The sequence below is a fragment of the Lissotriton vulgaris genome, chromosome 5 (genome assembly GCF_964263255.1).
Source record: "Lissotriton vulgaris chromosome 5, aLisVul1.2, whole genome shotgun sequence".
Classification (NCBI taxonomy): domain Eukaryota; kingdom Metazoa; phylum Chordata; class Amphibia; order Caudata; family Salamandridae; genus Lissotriton; species Lissotriton vulgaris.
The window spans coordinates 1,566,661,650-1,566,678,877 of NC_141693.1; the positions used below are offsets into that span (position 1 = coordinate 1,566,661,650).

A 17,228-nucleotide genomic window follows, 5' to 3' on the forward strand; every position below is an offset into this window, starting at 1 on the left:
ACTGTTTTCATTTCTCCCCATTTGAGCCATCTAGTGCTAACCAAGTAGATACTGCACTGCTCCATTATTCACTGTGCAAGATCGACTCACATGCTAGCATGTTATCATGACTATTAAAAATACAGTCCAAATGGAATAGATTTGATAATTCTGCTATATCGTGTGCTCTGTCTATTGAACACCCCATACATTTGCCATTCTGACACAGTCTAGGATAAACTTATGCTTATTTTTAATTAGCACATAGTTAGAATTTCACCAAAAATGAAATATAAGCCCCTAAGGCAGACGAGGTGGCCGAGTGGTTGAGGCGATGGACTGCTAATCCATTGTGCTCTGCACGCGTGGGTTCGAATCCCACCTTCGTCGGAAAGCCATCAGACACTCTTTTGAAGGTGAGCATGTCTCGTAGTACAATTACACTCTCTTTCAAGACACTGCCATAATCCACTAGAAGGGCCCAACTGACTATTCCATTATGGCATTTATGTCAAATAAAGGGAAGTATTTTGTGCTTAATTGAAATTAGATCTTTCATGAAGTGTCCAGAGGATTGCCTATTCCTCACTCCTGGCCTTCCAACCAGTTTGGATAGATAGACTGATAAGAAAGCATTTCTTACTCCTAAAGTTTCAGCCGTCTCAAGTGTATGCGTGTTTACATTTGTCTGCCCCACAGAGACAGATCACTTCTAATAAGTGAGTTCTCTATCTGTCACTGATTGCGGACATACTCAGTAGAGCTTTCAGTATGGTCATAAATGTGAATACTCTTATGTTCTCAAATCAAAATGGAGTTTTTCCTACTTTCAAGAAAAGTGTCTTAAGCATGCTCTTCGATTTGTGCACACATGTAGACATTCAAATGCAACTGCATTTCCATACAGAGTCTCAAAATCATAGATATCTTCATACCGCAGTAAGAATACATGTTGCGATTTACAAACTGCAGGCAGACCGGCCTTGTAGCTCAGTGGCAGAGCACTGGTCTTGTAAACCAGGGGTCATGAGTTCAAGCCTCATCAGGGCCTTTTTATATGTGTGTTTCTGTATGTTGTTTTCAAGTCATTCTTTCTAGGAGTCACACCTTGTCTTAAGTTTGCTTATTGACAAGCTTCCCTTTCCTGCTTTCATCTTATCAAGAAGACTTCATGGAAACCATTGAACCATAAACTATTGTCTCACCCCTTCCGATCGCCTGACGAACGCCATTCTCACCCCGCCGGGCAAGCCCTGCCGGGCAAAGCCAAATAAGCCATGCATATTTAAAGTTCCTTTGAAAGGCAGAGCGAGGACTAGGACGTCTGTTCCGACTGAGTCTGCATCCACAGAAAGGATGAAATAAGGCTCTAGAAATTTCACCAAGGAGATATGAACTTCATCCCCCTTAAAATACTTTTTCTCCCAGATACCCCGGCTCTTAGTCAAATGAGGTTAATCTTCAAAACCCCACCCCCACTAACCATAAATATTCACCTCTCCTGCTGTCCATTCAATTGATACAAGGTATCTTGTACATGGAGAGAATGTGAGAAAAAGCAGAATTGCTTCATAGATTTGGTGACCTTGGATGGGTGGGCTGGATAAAGAAGTGAACTTGGTTTCCGGAAAGGGAGTATCATGATGGGAATGAGGAAAAGAGAACATGGACCACATTCACAGGTTAGAGAAATAAATGTAATAGGTTGAATGGTTTTGAAAAGCTAGCTTTCAGCAGGAATTGTTTTTTAAAATTGCAAAGAACTAAAAAAGTCAATGTGGGATTGGAGGCACAATCTGAGCAGAAAGCACCATAAGCTGCTATGGTGCAACTCTTATGTTGACTAGAAACTTTAATATGATGATGCTCTTCTTTTGATATTTCTTTGAGTTAAATTTTATTGTATGTAGCTGACACAGTACTATTTGCAGCTCCTCAGTGTATGGTTATCCCGTGACAACAATGTATTCATCATATTTATTATTCTACAAAAGTATTTTTAAATGCACTGATGTGGTGTTTGCATGCTATGCAAGATGGTACATCATTGAATGTTTATAAGGAGCACCGCATAGGATATGTGATATTTGGCACCTGGAGGAGTCGGACACGCAGATCCTGAAAAGAAGTTAAGACTCTCTAGCAAGAGCCGTCTTTATTCTGAGTCTAATCTTTACTTTTAGTGAAATGGTTTACGAAAACCAATCAACTGCTCCAGGTGAGGCTCGAACTCACAACCTCGGCATGGCTCAGTGCAAGTACTGCTGTATAAGTACCGCGCGCTAACCGATTGCGCCACTGGAGCTTACTGTTTTCATTTCTCACCATTTGAGCCATCTAGTGCTAACCAAGTAGATACTGCACTGCTCCATTATTCACTGTGCAAGATCGACTCACATGCTAGCATGTTATCATGACTATTAAAAATACAGTCCAAATGGAATAGATTTGATAATTCTGCTATATCGTGTGCTCTGTCTATTGAACACCCCATACATTTGCCATTCTGACACAGTCTAGGATAAACTTATGCTTATTTTTAATTAGCACATAGTTAGAATTTCACCAAAAATGAAATATAAGCCCCTAAGGCAGACGAGGTGGCCGAGTGGTTGAGGCGATGGACTGCTAATCCATTGTGCTCTGCACGCGTGGGTTCGAATCCCACCTTCGTCGGAAAGCCATCAGACACTCTTTTGAAGGTGAGCATGTCTCGTAGTACAATTACACTCTCTTTCAAGACACTGCCATAATCCACTAGAAGGGCCCAACTGACTATTCCATTATGGCATTTATGTCAAATAAAGGGAAGTATTTTGTGCTTAATTGAAATTAGATCTTTCATGAAGTGTCCAGAGGATTGCCTATTCCTCACTCCTGGCCTTCCAACCAGTTTGGATAGATAGACTGATAAGAAAGCATTTCTTACTCCTAAAGTTTCAGCCGTCTCAAGTGTATGCGTGTTTACATTTGTCTGCCCCACAGAGACAGATCACTTCTAATAAGTGAGTTCTCTATCTGTCACTGATTGCGGACATACTCAGTAGAGCTTTCAGTATGGTCATAAATGTGAATACTCTTATGTTCTCAAATCAAAATGGAGTTTTTCCTACTTTCAAGAAAAGCGTCTTAAGCATGCTCTTCGATTTGTGCACACATGTAGACATTCAAATGCAACTGCATTTCCATACAGAGTCTCAAAATCATAGATATCTTCATACCGCAGTAAGAATACATGTTGCGATTTACAAACTGCAGGCAGACCGGCCTTGTAGCTCAGTGGCAGAGCACTGGTCTTGTAAACCAGGGGTCATGAGTTCAAGCCTCATCAGGGCCTTTTTATATGTGTGTTTCTGTATGTTGTTTTCAAGTCATTCTTTCTAGGAGTCACACCTTGTCTTAAGTTTGCTTATTGACAAGCTTCCCTTTCCTGCTTTCATCTTATCAAGAAGACTTCATGAAAACCATTGAACCATAAACTATTGTCTCACCCCTTCCGATCGCCTGACGAACGCCATTCTCACCCCGCCGGGCAAGCCCTGCCGGGCAAAGCCAAATAAGCCATGCATATTTAAAGTTCCTTTGAAAGGCAGAGCGAGGACTAGGACGTCTGTTCCGACTGAGTCTGCATCCACAGAAAGGATGAAATAAGGCTCTAGAAATTTCACCAAGGAGATATGAACTTCATCCCCCTTAAAATACTTTTTCTCCCAGATACCCCGGCTCTTAGTCAAATGAGGTTAATCTTCAAAACCCCACCCCCACTAACCATAAATATTCACCTCTCCTGCTGTCCATTCAATTGATACAAGGTATCTTGTACATGGAGAGAATGTGAGAAAAAGCAGAATTGCTTCATAGATTTGGTGACCTTGGATGGGTGGGCTGGATAAAGAAGTGAACTTGGTTTCCGGAAAGGGAGTATCATGATGGGAATGAGGAAAAGAGAACATGGACCACATTCACAGGTTAGAGAAATAAATGTAATAGGTTGAATGGTTTTGAAAAGCTAGCTTTCAGCAGGAATTGTTTTTTAAAATTGCAAAGAACTAAAAAAGTCAATGTGGGATTGGAGGCACAATCTGAGCAGAAAGCACCATAAGCTGCTATGGTGCAACTCTTATGTTGACTAGAAACTTTAATATGATGATGCTCTTCTTTTGATATTTCTTTGAGTTAAATTTTATTGTATGTAGCTGACACAGTACTATTTGCAGCTCCTCAGTGTATGGTTATCCCGTGACAACAATGTATTCATCATATTTATTATTCTACAAAAGTATTTTTAAATGCACTGATGTGGTGTTTGCATGCTATGCAAGATGGTACATCATTGAATGTTTATAAGGAGCATCGCATAGGATATGTGATATTTGGCACCTGGAGGAGTCGGACACGCAGATCCTGAAAAGAAGTTAAGACTCTCTAGCAAGAGCCGTCTTTATTCTGAGTCTAATCTTTACTTTTAGTGAAATGGTTTACGAAAACCAATCAACTGCTCCAGGTGAGGCTCGAACTCACAACCTCGGCATGGCTCAGTGCAAGTACTGCTGTATAAGTACCGCGCGCTAACCGATTGCGCCACTGGAGCTTACTGTTTTCATTTCTCCCCATTTGAGCCATCTAGTGCTAACCAAGTAGATACTGCACTGCTCCATTATTCACTGTGCAAGATCGACTCACATGCTAGCATGTTATCATGACTATTAAAAATACAGTCCAAATGGAATAGATTTGATAATTCTGCTATATCGTGTGCTCTGTCTATTGAACACCCCATACATTTGCCATTCTGACACAGTCTAGGATAAACTTATGCTTATTTTTAATTAGCACATAGTTAGAATTTCACCAAAAATGAAATATAGGCCCCTAAGGCAGACGAGGTGGCCGAGTGGTTAAGGCGATGGACTGCTAATCCATTGTGCTCTGCACGCGTGGGTTCGAATCCCACCTTCGTCGGAAAGCCATCAGACACTCTTTTGAAGGTGAGCATGTCTCGTAGTACAATTACACTCTCTTTCAAGACACTGCCATAATCCACTAGAAGGGCCCAACTGACTATTCCATTATGGCATTTATGTCAAATAAAGGGAAGTATTTTGTGCTTAATTGAAATTAGATCTTTCATGAAGTGTCCAGAGGATTGCCTATTCCTCACTCCTGGCCTTCCAACCAGTTTGGATAGATAGACTGATAAGAAAGCATTTCTTACTCCTAAAGTTTCAGCCGTCTCAAGTGTATGCGTGTTTACATTTGTCTGCCCCACAGAGACAGATCACTTCTAATAAGTGAGTTCTCTATCTGTCACTGATTGCGGACATACTCAGTAGAGCTTTCAGTATGGTCATAAATGTGAATACTCTTATGTTCTCAAATCAAAATGGAGTTTTTCCTACTTTCAAGAAATGTGTCTTAAGCATGCTCTTCGATTTGTGCACACATGTAGACATTCAAATGCAACTGCATTTCCATACAGAGTCTCAAAATCATAGATATCTTCATACCGCAGTAAGAATACATGTTGCGATTTACAAACTGCAGGCAGACCGGCCTTGTAGCTCAGTGGCAGAGCACTGGTCTTGTAAACCAGGGGTCATGAGTTCAAGCCTCATCAGGGCCTTTTTATATGTGTGTTTCTGTATGTTGTTTTCAAGTCATTCTTTCTAGGAGTCACACCTTGTCTTAAGTTTGCTTATTGACAAGCTTCCCTTTCCTGCTTTCATCTTATCAAGAAGACTTCATGAAAACCATTGAACCATAAACTATTGCCTCACCCCTTCCGATCGCCTGACGAACGCCTGACAAACGCCATTCTCACCCCGCCGGGCAAGCCCTGCCGGGCAAAGCCAAATAAGCCATGCATATTTAAAGTTCCTTTGAAAGGCAGAGCGAGGACTAGGACGTCTGTTCCGACTGAGTCTGCATCCACAGAAAGGATGAAATAAGGCTCTAGAAATTTCACCAAGGAGATATGAACTTCATCCCCCTTAAAATACTTTTTCTCCCAGATACCCTGGCTCTTAGTCAAATGAGGTTAATCTTCAAAACCCCACCCCCACTAACCATAAATATTCACCTCTCCTGCTGTCCATTCAATTGATACAAGGTATCTTGTACATGGAGAGAATGTGAGAAAAAGCAGAATTGCTTCATAGATTTGGTGACCTTGGATGGGTGGGCTGGATAAAGAAGTGAACTTGGTTTCCGGAAAGGGAGTATCATGATGGGAATGAGGAAAAGAGAACATGGACCACATTCACAGGTTAGAGAAATAAATGTAATAGGTTGAATGGTTTTGAAAAGCTAGCTTTGAGCAGGAATTGTTTTTTAAAATTGCAAAGAACTAAAAAGGTCAATGTGGGATTGGAGGCACAATCTGAGCAGAAAGCACCATAAGCTGCTATGGTGCAACTCTTATGTTGACTAGAAACTTTAATATGATGATGCTCTTCTTTTGATATTTCTTTGAGTTAAATTTTATTGTATGTAGCTGACACAGTACTGTTTGCAGCTCCTCAGTTTATGGTTATCCCGTGACAACAATGTATTCATCATATTTATTATTCTACAAAAGTATTTTTAAATGCACTGATGTGGTGTTTGCATGCTATGCAAGATGGTACATCATTGAATGTTTATAAGGAGCATCGCATAGGATATGTGATATTTGGCACCTGGAGGAGTCGGACACGCAGATCCTGAAAAGAAGTTAAGACTCTCTAGCAAGAGCCGTCTTTATTCTGAGTCTAATCTTTACTTTTAGTGAAATGGTTTATGAAAACCAATCAACTGCTCCAGGTGAGGCTCGAACTCACAACCTCGGCATGGCTCAGTGCAAGTACTGCTGTATAAGCAGGGCCGGACTGGTGCTTTCGGGCACCGGGCAATCCCCCGGTAGGCTGGAGGGGGTGGGGGCCGGTTTTGGATCAGGGGGCCGGTTGTGTGTCTGGGGGCCGATTTTCGATCCGACCGTCGGCGTCACAGCGTCACTCTCACTTCAGAGAAGAAGTCACCAGGTGTCGTGTCGTGTGACTCGTGGCGCCAACAGCAAGCCTGATTGACCGGTGAGGTGACTGTTTCGTTTGCACTGCAAGTGCAACCTAAACAAACTTTTCAGGAGGAGGAGAAACAGTTTGCGGGCGGGGCGTCGCGCAGTGGTGGTGGTCTGGACGGAGGAAGATAAATTATGATTCCAATCCGACCGCGTTACCAGTGTGTAACATACAGAGCTGTGCTGTGCATATACGGCCACTCAGTGCCAGAGGTAAATTACCACTGACCGTATATGCACAGCTCTGTATGTTACTTGAGGCCTCTCGTCAGCTAGAGCCTTGTTCAGCCTTGCCCTTGCTTGCTTCTTCAGTGAGCCTGTATCACATGCCAAAAGCTGCCCGGATCGTCGTGTGCTGCACGGGCAAGTCTGGCGCAGTAACGGGTCGGAGGTCAACCAGCCATTGGGAAGAGCCTTCTTTAAATCTAGAGAGACAGCCATTCTTATCTAATGCCGGGCTTTTTGCTGATGTCATCAAGCCCAGTGTAGTGACCAGACAGCGTGGTCGGTGTAAGGTGGTCTGAAGTTTTTAGGCACAGAATGCGGCCCACGATCAGGCCTGGCCACGATCTACTGGAAAGATGCAGATGTAAGAATGAGATTATGGTATGATGTCATTTCGAGCTTTCTTCCTTAAAGTTCCCACGTTATCCGTTGCTGTGCATTATGTAACACTTCAAAATATCAGTCTCACGCTGTCATCTGGCCAGTTTAAGACATTGTTTTGACCATAAAGTGACACGGGGCAAGCAAGAAGGCGCTCCTTTATCTCTAAATCGCTGCCTCTTTTCACAATTTTTGAATACACTCTCCAAAAATAGAAGTTTTGCCTCATCAGTGTCACACCGAAATGAGAGTGAACCCGCCGTCGTTAATGAGCAGAAACAAACACAAGGCTCAGGTACCGAATTCCTGTCCGATTATTTGTCCGTGATTCAAAAGTGAAGTGAATAATATTAACACTTGTGTGGAGCCACGACCAGATAACATACTGTAACTTAGTTCCCCATACAATTAGAAACGGAATGTACGGGGTACGAGGGTAGGTAAAGTGCCACGTTTAACTTGAGGCATCATGCCCATGTGCATCGCCCTAGCAAATAGAAGCGGGGATATTAGCAAATGAAAGGAAATCGATTATCAGAAAATGTTGACATTTTGAGCACTGAGATTTATGCATCATGACTCATGAGCTCGAGGACTGTAAGCGGCGAAAGGAAGTCCATTGATAGAGAATGTTGTAATGTTAAGCTTTGATGATTTAACAGCATGGACTCTGAGATGTTAACCATTTGTTAGCTAACGTTGAAATGGTGAACTGTGACACTGAAAAAACACTAACTAAGCAAGTACAAACCTGGCTGAGGAAAGGTAGGCCTGAATTAGACAATATTGATCTCTGCGCCTTACACTGTGGGCCTGGGGTAGTTGAAACAGGATTCCAAGCGAAGGGCCGTAGGTGAAGGTTGAAAGTTTGAGTAGTGTGTGTCCTACTGTATAGGCTTGGAACTTGAAACCTAAGTGAGTGGAAAAGGTCCTCCAGTTAATGTGAAAATGCTAGACCGTAAGCTTAACACACATGTTGTCTTCTAATCACCCTGCTGTCCTCCCAAGTGCAATTTCAAAATGAAGCAATGGTGCCAGACTGAACATGGATTGGTATATTTATGACGGGTTATATTTAACAAAAAGAAAACAGGCTCTGATGTTGTGTAGGGTTTACTTAATGCATGTAGGCTCTGTTAACAAGGCTGACTTTTGAAGTCCCTCAACAGTTTGAGCTTTTACGCCGGACGGGGGCTGGTTCGCTACGCGACAGATGGGGGCTGGTCTGACAAAATTTGCCAGGGCTGCTTTCAGTTCCCAGTCCGGCCCTGTGTATAAGTACCGCGCGCTAACCGATTGCGCCACTGGAGCTTACTGTTTTCATTTCTCCCCATTTGAGCCATCTAGTGCTAACCAAGTAGATACTGCACTGCTCCATTATTCACTGTGCAAGATCGACTCACATGCTAGCATGTTATCATGACTATTAAAAATACAGTCCAAATGGAATAGATTTGATAATTCTGCTATATCGTGTGCTCTGTCTATTGAACACCCCATACATTTGCCATTCTGACACAGTCTAGGATAAACTTATGCTTATTTTTAATTAGCACATAGTTAGAATTTCACCAAAAATGAAATATAAGCCCCTAAGGCAGACGAGGTGGCCGAGTGGTTGAGGCGATGGACTGCTAATCCGTTGTGCTCTGCACGCGTGGGTTCGAATCCCACCTTCGTCGGAAAGCCATCAGACACTCTTTTGAAGGTGAGCATGTCTCGTAGTACAATTACACTCTCTTTCAAGACACTGCCATAATCCACTAGAAGGGCCCAACTGACTATTCCATTATGGCATTTATGTCAAATAAAGGGAAGTATTTTGTGCTTAATTGAAATTAGATCTTTCATGAAGTGTCCAGAGGATTGCCTATTCCTCACTCCTGGCCTTCCAACCAGTTTGTATAGATAGACTGATAGGAAAGCATTTCTTACTCCTAAAGTTTCAGCCGTCTCAAGTGTATGAGTGTTTACATTTGTCTGCCCCACAGAGACAGATCACTTCTAATAAGTGAGTTCTCTATCTGTCACTGATTGCGGACATACTCTCTAGAGCTTTCAGTATGGTCATAAATGTGAATACTCTTATGTTCTCAAATCAAAATGGAGTTTTTCCTACTTTCAAGAAAAGTGTCTTAAGCATGCTCTTCGATTTGTGCACGCATGTAGTCATTCAAATGCAACTGCATTTCCATACAGAGTCTCAAAATCATAGATATTGTCATACCGCAGTAAGAATACATGTTGCGATTTACAAGCTGCAGGCAGGCCGGCCTTGTAGCTCAGTGGCAGAGCACTGGTCTTGTAAACCAGGGGTCATGAGTTCAATCCTCATCAGGGCCTTTTTATATGTGTGTTTCTGTATGTTGTTTTCGAGTCATTCTTTCTAGGACTCACACCTTGTCTTAAGTTTGCTTATTGACAAGCTTCCCTTTCCTGCTTTCATCTTATCAAGAAGACTTCATGAAAACCATTGAACCATAAACTATTGCCTCACCCCTTCCGATCGCCTGACGAACGCCTGACAAACGCCATTCTCACCCCGCCGGGCAAGCCCTGCCGGGCAAAGCCAAATAAGCCATGCATATTTAAAGTTCCTTTGAAAGGCAGAGCGAGGACTAGGACGTCTGTTCCGACTGAGTCTGCATCCACAGAAAGGATGAAATAAGGCTCTAGAAATTTCACCAAGGAGATATGAACTTCATCCCCCTTAAAATACTTTTTCTCCCAGATACCCCGGCTCTTAGTCAAATGAGGTTAATCTTCAAAACCCCACCCCCACTAACCATAAATATTCACCTCTCCTGCTGTCCATTCAATTGATACAAGGTATCTTGTTCATGGAGAGAATGTGAGAAAAAGCAGAATTGCTTCATAGATTTGGTGACCTTGAATGGGTGGGCTGGATAAAGAAGTGAACTTGGTTTCCGGAAAGGGAGTATCATGATGGGAATGAGGAAAAGAGAACATGGACCACATTCACAGGTTAGAGAAATAAATGTAATAGGTTCAATGGTTTTGAAAAGCTAACTTTGAGCAGGAATTGTTTTTTAAAATTGCAAAGAATTAAAAAAGTCAATGTGGGATTGGAGGCACAATCTGAGCAGAAAGCACCATAAGCTGCTATGGTGCAACTCTTATGTTGACTAGAAACTTTAATATGATGATGCTCTTCTTTTGATATTTCTTTGAGTTAAATTGTATTGTATGTAGCTGACACAGCACTGTTTGCAGCTCCTCAGTTTATGGTTATCCCGTGACAACAATGTATTCATCATATTTATTATTCTACAAAAGAATTTTTAAATGCACTGATGTGGTGTTTGCATGCTATGCAAGATGGCACATCATGGAAACTTTATAAGGAGCATCGCATATGATATGTGATATTTGGCACCTGGAGGAGTCGGACACGCAGATCCTGAAAAGAAGTAAAGACTCTTTAGCAAAAGCCGTCTTTATTCTGAGTCTAATCTTTACTTTTAGTGAAATGATTTATGAAAACCAATCAGCTGCTCCAGGTGAGGCTCGAACTCACAACCTCGGCATGGCTCAGTGCAAGTACTGCTGTATAAGTACCGCGCGCTAACCGATTGCGCCACTGGAGCTCACTGTTTTCATTTCTCCCCATTTGAGCCATCTAGTGCAAACCAAGTAGATACTGCACTGCTCCATTATTCACTGAACAAGATCGACTCACATGCTAGCACGTTATCATGACTATTAAAAATACAGTCCAAATGGAATAGATTTGATAATTCTGCTATATCATGTGCTCTGTCTATTGAACACCCCATACATTTGCCGTTCTGACACAGTCTAGGATAAACTTATGCTTATTTTTAATTAGCACATAGTTAGAATTTCCCCAAAAATGAAATATAGGCCCCTAAGGCAGACGAGGTGGCCGAGTGGTTAAGGCGATGGACTGCTAATCCATTGTGCTTTGCACGCGTGGGTTCGAATCCCACCTTCGTCGGAAAGCCATCAGACACTCTTTTGAAGGTGAGCATGTCTCGAAGTACAATTACACTCTCTTTCAAGACACTGCCATAATCCACTAGAAGGGCCCAACTGACTAGTCCATTATGGCATTTTATGTCAAATAAAGGGAAGTATTTTGTGCTTAATTGAAATTAGATCTTTCATGAAGTGTCCAGAGGATTGCCTATTCCTCACTCCTGGCCTTCCAACCAGTTTGTATAGATAGACTGATAAGAAAGCATTTCTTACTCCTAAAGTTTCAGCCGTCTCAAGTGTATGAGTGTTTACATTTGTCTGCCCCACAGAGACAGATCACTTCTAATAAGTGAGTTCTCTATCTGTCACTGATTGCGGACATACTCTCTAGAGCTTTCAGTATGGTCATAAATGTGAATACTCTTATGTTCTCAAATCAAAATGGAGTTTTTCCTACTTTCAAGAAAAGTGTCTTAAGCATGCTCTTCGATTTGTGCACGCATGTAGTCATTCAAATGCAACTGCATTTCCATACAGAGTCTCAAAATCATAGATATTGTCATACCGCAGTAAGAATACATGTTGCGATTTACAAGCTGCAGGCAGGCCGGCCTTGTAGCTCAGTGGCAGAGCACTGGTCTTGTAAACCAGGGGTCATGAGTTCAAGCCTCATCAGGGCCTTTTTATATGTGTGTTTCTGTATGTTGTTTTCGAGTCATTCTTTCTAGGACTCACACCTTGTCTTAAGTTTGCTTATTTACAAGCTTCCCTTTCCTGCTTTCATCTTATCAAGAAGACTTCATGAAAACCATTGAACCATAAACTATTGCCTCACCCCTTCCGATCGCCTGACGAACGCCTGACAAACGCCATTCTCACCCCGCCGGGCAAGCCCCGCCGGGCAAGCCCCGCCGGGCAAAGCCAAATAAGCCATGCATATTTAAAGTTCCTTTGAAAGGCAGGGCGAGGACTAGGACGTCTGTTCCGACTGAGTCTGCATCCACAGAAAGGATGAAATAAGGCTCTAGAAATTTCACCAAGGAGATATGAACTTCATCCCCCTTAAAATACTTTTTCTCCCAGATACCCCGGCTCTTAGTCAAATGAGGTTAATCTTCAAAACCCCACCCCCACTAACCATAAATATTCACCTCTCCTGCTGTCCATTCAATTGAAACAAGGTATCTTGTACATGGAGAGAATGTGAGAAAAAGCAGAATTGCTTCATAGATTTGGTGACCTTGGATGGGTGGGCTGGATAAAGAAGTGAACTTGGTTTCCGGAAAGGGAGTATCATGATGGGAATGAGGAAAAGAGAACATGGACCCCATTCACAGGTTAGAGAAATAAATGTAATAGGTTCAATGGTTTTGAAAAGCTAACTTTGAGCAGGAATTGTTTTTTAAAATTGCAAAGAATTGAAAAAGTCAATGTGGGATTGGAGGCACAATCTGAGCAGAAAGCACCATAAGATGCAACTCTTATGTTGACTAGAAACTTTAATATGATGATGCTCTTCTTTTGATATTTCTTTGAGTTAAATTGTATTGTATGTAGCTGACACAGCACTGTTTGCAGCTCCTCAGTTTATGGTTATCCCGTGACAACAATGTATTCATCATATTTATTATTCTACAAAAGAATTTTTAAATGCACTGATGTGGTGTTTGCATGCTATGCAAGATGGCACATCATGGAAACTTTATAAGGAGCATCGCATATGATATGTGATATTTGGCACCTGGAGGAGTCGGACACGCAGATCCTGAAAAGAAGTAAAGACTCTTTAGCAAAAGCCGTCTTTATTCTGAGTCTAATCTTTACTTTTAGTGAAATGATTTATGAAAACCAATCAGCTGCTCCAGGTGAGGCTCGAACTCACAACCTCGGCATGGCTCAGTGCAAGTACTGCTCTATAAGTACCGCACGCTAACCGATTGCGCCACTGGAGCTCACTGTTTTCATTTCTCCCCATTTGAGCCATCTAGTGCAAACCAAGTAGATACTGCACTGCTCCATTATTCACTGAACAAGATCGACTCACATGCTAGCATGTTATCATGACTATTAAAAATACAGTCCAAATGGAATAGATTTGATAATTCTGCTATATCATGTGCTCTGTCTATTGAACACCCCATACATTTGCCGTTCTGACACAGTCTAGGATAAACTTATGCTTATTTTTAATTAGCACATAGTTAGAATTTCCCCAAAAATGAAATATAGGCCCCTAAGGCAGACGAGGTGGCCGAGTGGTTAAGGCTATGGACTGCTAATCCATTGTGCTCTGCACGCATGGGTTCGAATCCCACCTTCGTCAGAAAGCCATCAGACACTCTTTTGAAGGTGAGCATGTCTCGAAGTACAATTACACTCTCTTTCAAGACACTGCCATAATCCACTAGAAGGGCCCAACTGACTAGTCCATTATGGCATTTTATGTCAAATAAAGGGAAGTATTTTGTGCTTAATTGAAATTAGATCTTTCATGAAGTGTCCAGAGGTTTGCCTATTCCTCACTCCTGGCCTTCCAACCAGTTTGGATAGATAGACTGACAAGAAAGCATTTCTTACTCCTAAAGTTTCAGCCGTCTCAAGTGTATGAATGTTTACATTTGTCTGCCCCACAGAGACAGATCACTTCTAATAAGTGAGTTCTCTATCTGTCACTGATTGCGGACATACTCTCTAGAGCTTTCAGTATGGTCATAAATGTGAATACTCTTATGTTCTCAAATCAAAATGGAGTTGTTCCTACTTTCAAGAAAAGTGTCTTAAGCATGCTCTTCGATTTGTGCACGCATGTAGTCATTCAAATGCAACTGCATTTCCATACAGAGTCTCAAAATCATAGATATCGTCATACCGCAGTAAGAATACATGTTGCGATTTACAAACTGCAGGCAGGCCGGCCTTGTAGCTCAGTGGCAGAGCACTGGTCTTGTAAACCAGGGGTCATGAGTTCAAGCCTCATCAGGGCCTTTTTATATGTGTGTTTCTGTATGTTGTTTTCGAGTCATTCTTTCTAGGACTCACACCTTGTTTTAAGTTTGCTTATTGACAAGCTTCCCTTTCCTGCTTTCATCTTATCAAGAAGTCTTCATGAAAACCATTGAACCATAAACTATTGCCTCACCCCTTCCGATCGCCTGACGAACGCCTGACAAACGCCATTCTCACCCCGCCGGGCAAGCCCTGCCGGGCAAAGCCAAATAAGCCATGCATATTTAAAGTTCCTTTGAAAGGCAGAGCGAGGACTAGGACGTCTGTTCCGACTGAGTCTGCATCCACAGAAAGGATGAAATAAGGCTCTAGAAATTTCACCAAGGAGATATGAACTTCATCCCCCTTAAAATACTTTTTCTCCCAGATACCCCGGCTCTTAGTCAAATGAGGTTAATCTTCAAAACCCCACCCCCACTAACCATAAATATTCACCTCTCCTGCTGTCCATTCAATTGATACAAGGTATCTTGTACATGGAGAGAATGTGAGAAAAAGCAGAATTGCTTCATAGATTTGGTGACCTTGGATGGGTGGGCTGGATAAAGAAGTGAACTTGGTTTCCGGAAAGGGAGTATCATGATGGGAATGAGGAAAAGAGAACATGGACCACATTCACAGGTTAGAGAAATAAATGTAATAGGTTCAATGGTTTTGAAAAGCTAACTTTGAGCAGGAATTGTTTTTTAAAATTGCAAAGAATTAAAAAAGTCAATGTGGGATTGGAGGCACAATCTGAGCAGAAAGCACCATAAGCTGCTATGGTGCAACTCTTATGTTGACTAGAAACTTTAATATGATGATGCTCTTCTTTTGATATTTCTTTGAGTTAAATTGTATTGTATGTAGCTGACACAGCACTGTTTGCAGCTCCTCAGTTTATGGTTATCCCGTGACAACAATGTATTCATCATATTTATTATTCTACAAAAGAATTTTTAAATGCACTGATGTGGTGTTTGCATGCTATGCAAGATGGCACATCATGGAAACTTTATAAGGAGCATCGCATATGATATGTGATATTTGGCACCTGGAGGAGTCGGACACGCAGATCCTGAAAAGAAGTAAAGACTCTTTAGCAAAAGCCGTCTTTATTCTGAGTCTAATCTTTACTTTTAGTGAAATGATTTATGAAAACCAATCAGCTGCTCCAGGTGAGGCTCGAACTCACAACCTCGGCATGGCTCAGTGCAAGTACTGCTGTATAAGTACCGCGCGCTAACCGATTGCGCCACTGGAGCTCACTGTTTTCATTTCTCCCCATTTGAGCCATCTAGTGCAAACCAAGTAGATACTGCACTGCTCCATTATTCACTGAACAAGATCGACTCACATGCTAGCACGTTATCATGACTATTAAAAATACAGTCCAAATGGAATAGATTTGATAATTCTGCTATATCATGTGCTCTGTCTATTGAACACCCCATACATTTGCCGTTCTGACACAGTCTAGGATAAACTTATGCTTATTTTTAATTAGCACATAGTTAGAATTTCCCCAAAAATGAAATATAGGCCCCTAAGGCAGACGAGGTGGCCGAGTGGTTAAGGCGATGGACTGCTAATCCATTGTGCTTTGCACGCGTGGGTTCGAATCCCACCTTCGTCGGAAAGCCATCAGACACTCTTTTGAAGGTGAGCATGTCTCGAAGTACAATTACACTCTCTTTCAAGACACTGCCATAATCCACTAGAAGGGCCCAACTGACTAGTCCATTATGGCATTTTATGTCAAATAAAGGGAAGTATTTTGTGCTTAATTGAAATTAGATCTTTCATGAAGTGTCCAGAGGATTGCCTATTCCTCACTCCTGGCCTTCCAACCAGTTTGGATAGATAGACTGATAAGAAAGCATTTCTTACTCCTAAAGTTTCAGCCGTCTCAAGTGTATGAGTGTTTACATTTGTCTGCCCCACAGAGACAGATCACTTCTAATAAGTGAGTTCTCTATCTGTCACTGATTGCGGACATACTCTCTAGAGCTTTCAGTATGGTCATAAATGTGAATACTCTTATGTTCTCAAATCAAAATGGAGTTTTTCCTACTTTCAAGAAAAGTGTCTTAAGCATGCTCTTCGATTTGTGCACGCATGTAGTCATTCAAATGCAACTGCATTTCCATACAGAGTCTCAAAATCATAGATATCGTCATACCGCAGTAAGAATACATGTTGCGATTTACAAACTGCAGGCAGGCCGGCCTTGTAGCTCAGTGGCAGAGCACTGGTCTTGTAAACCAGGGGTCATGAGTTCAAGCCTCATCAGGGCCTTTTTATATGTGTGTTTCTGTATGTTGTTTTCGAGTCATTCTTTCTAGGACTCACACCTTGTCTTAAGTTTGCTTATTTACAAGCTTCCCTTTCCTGCTTTCATCTTATCAAGAAGACTTCATGAAAACCATTGAACCATAAACTATTGCCTCACCCCTTCCGATCGCCTGACGAACGCCTGACAAACGCCATTCTCACCCCGCCGGGCAAGCCCCGCCGGGCAAGCCCCGCCGGGCAAAGCCAAATAAGCCATGCATATTTAAAGTTCCTTTGAAAGGCAGGGCGAGGACTAGGACGTCTGTTCCGACTGAGTCTGCATCCACAGAAAGGATGAAATAAGGCTCTA

At 42.0% G+C, this 17,228-nt stretch overlaps 19 non-coding genes across 19 annotated transcripts; 14 read left to right on the plus strand and 5 right to left on the minus strand.

The window, feature by feature from the left end:
• The first annotated feature begins 287 nt into the window (after window positions 1-287).
• On the plus strand, window positions 288-369 carry TRNAS-GCU (transfer RNA serine (anticodon GCU)). Its single transcript has one exon. It is a non-coding gene; the product is annotated as a tRNA-Ser (tRNA).
• A 589-nt stretch (window positions 370-958) lies between these two features.
• On the plus strand, window positions 959-1,030 carry TRNAT-UGU (transfer RNA threonine (anticodon UGU)). The gene has a single exon. It is a non-coding gene; the product is annotated as a tRNA-Thr (tRNA).
• A 1,159-nt stretch (window positions 1,031-2,189) lies between these two features.
• Window positions 2,190-2,284, minus strand: TRNAI-UAU (transfer RNA isoleucine (anticodon UAU)). The gene is made up of 2 exons: window positions 2,247-2,284; window positions 2,190-2,225 (listed from the first exon to the last, which is right to left on the minus strand). It is a non-coding gene; the product is annotated as a tRNA-Ile (tRNA).
• A 289-nt stretch (window positions 2,285-2,573) lies between these two features.
• On the plus strand, window positions 2,574-2,655 carry TRNAS-GCU (transfer RNA serine (anticodon GCU)). The gene has a single exon. It is a non-coding gene; the product is annotated as a tRNA-Ser (tRNA).
• Window positions 2,656-3,244: 589 nt separating this feature from the next.
• Window positions 3,245-3,316, plus strand: TRNAT-UGU (transfer RNA threonine (anticodon UGU)). Its single transcript has one exon. It is a non-coding gene; the product is annotated as a tRNA-Thr (tRNA).
• A 1,159-nt stretch (window positions 3,317-4,475) lies between these two features.
• Window positions 4,476-4,570, minus strand: TRNAI-UAU (transfer RNA isoleucine (anticodon UAU)). The gene is made up of 2 exons: window positions 4,533-4,570; window positions 4,476-4,511 (listed from the first exon to the last, which is right to left on the minus strand). It is a non-coding gene; the product is annotated as a tRNA-Ile (tRNA).
• A 289-nt stretch (window positions 4,571-4,859) lies between these two features.
• TRNAS-GCU (transfer RNA serine (anticodon GCU)) lies at window positions 4,860-4,941 on the plus strand. Its single transcript has one exon. It is a non-coding gene; the product is annotated as a tRNA-Ser (tRNA).
• A 589-nt stretch (window positions 4,942-5,530) lies between these two features.
• On the plus strand, window positions 5,531-5,602 carry TRNAT-UGU (transfer RNA threonine (anticodon UGU)). Its single transcript has one exon. It is a non-coding gene; the product is annotated as a tRNA-Thr (tRNA).
• A 3,637-nt stretch (window positions 5,603-9,239) lies between these two features.
• On the plus strand, window positions 9,240-9,321 carry TRNAS-GCU (transfer RNA serine (anticodon GCU)). Its single transcript has one exon. It is a non-coding gene; the product is annotated as a tRNA-Ser (tRNA).
• Window positions 9,322-9,910: 589 nt separating this feature from the next.
• Window positions 9,911-9,982, plus strand: TRNAT-UGU (transfer RNA threonine (anticodon UGU)). The gene has a single exon. It is a non-coding gene; the product is annotated as a tRNA-Thr (tRNA).
• A 1,170-nt stretch (window positions 9,983-11,152) lies between these two features.
• On the minus strand, window positions 11,153-11,247 carry TRNAI-UAU (transfer RNA isoleucine (anticodon UAU)). Its single transcript has 2 exons — window positions 11,210-11,247; window positions 11,153-11,188 (listed from the first exon to the last, which is right to left on the minus strand). It is a non-coding gene; the product is annotated as a tRNA-Ile (tRNA).
• Window positions 11,248-11,536: 289 nt separating this feature from the next.
• TRNAS-GCU (transfer RNA serine (anticodon GCU)) lies at window positions 11,537-11,618 on the plus strand. Its single transcript has one exon. It is a non-coding gene; the product is annotated as a tRNA-Ser (tRNA).
• Window positions 11,619-12,208: 590 nt separating this feature from the next.
• Window positions 12,209-12,280, plus strand: TRNAT-UGU (transfer RNA threonine (anticodon UGU)). Its single transcript has one exon. It is a non-coding gene; the product is annotated as a tRNA-Thr (tRNA).
• A 1,176-nt stretch (window positions 12,281-13,456) lies between these two features.
• Window positions 13,457-13,551, minus strand: TRNAI-UAU (transfer RNA isoleucine (anticodon UAU)). The gene is made up of 2 exons: window positions 13,514-13,551; window positions 13,457-13,492 (listed from the first exon to the last, which is right to left on the minus strand). It is a non-coding gene; the product is annotated as a tRNA-Ile (tRNA).
• A 289-nt stretch (window positions 13,552-13,840) lies between these two features.
• On the plus strand, window positions 13,841-13,922 carry TRNAS-GCU (transfer RNA serine (anticodon GCU)). Its single transcript has one exon. It is a non-coding gene; the product is annotated as a tRNA-Ser (tRNA).
• A 590-nt stretch (window positions 13,923-14,512) lies between these two features.
• On the plus strand, window positions 14,513-14,584 carry TRNAT-UGU (transfer RNA threonine (anticodon UGU)). Its single transcript has one exon. It is a non-coding gene; the product is annotated as a tRNA-Thr (tRNA).
• A 1,170-nt stretch (window positions 14,585-15,754) lies between these two features.
• Window positions 15,755-15,849, minus strand: TRNAI-UAU (transfer RNA isoleucine (anticodon UAU)). Its single transcript has 2 exons — window positions 15,812-15,849; window positions 15,755-15,790 (listed from the first exon to the last, which is right to left on the minus strand). It is a non-coding gene; the product is annotated as a tRNA-Ile (tRNA).
• Window positions 15,850-16,138: 289 nt separating this feature from the next.
• TRNAS-GCU (transfer RNA serine (anticodon GCU)) lies at window positions 16,139-16,220 on the plus strand. Its single transcript has one exon. It is a non-coding gene; the product is annotated as a tRNA-Ser (tRNA).
• Window positions 16,221-16,810: 590 nt separating this feature from the next.
• On the plus strand, window positions 16,811-16,882 carry TRNAT-UGU (transfer RNA threonine (anticodon UGU)). Its single transcript has one exon. It is a non-coding gene; the product is annotated as a tRNA-Thr (tRNA).
• The last annotated feature ends 346 nt before the right edge of the window (window positions 16,883-17,228 follow it).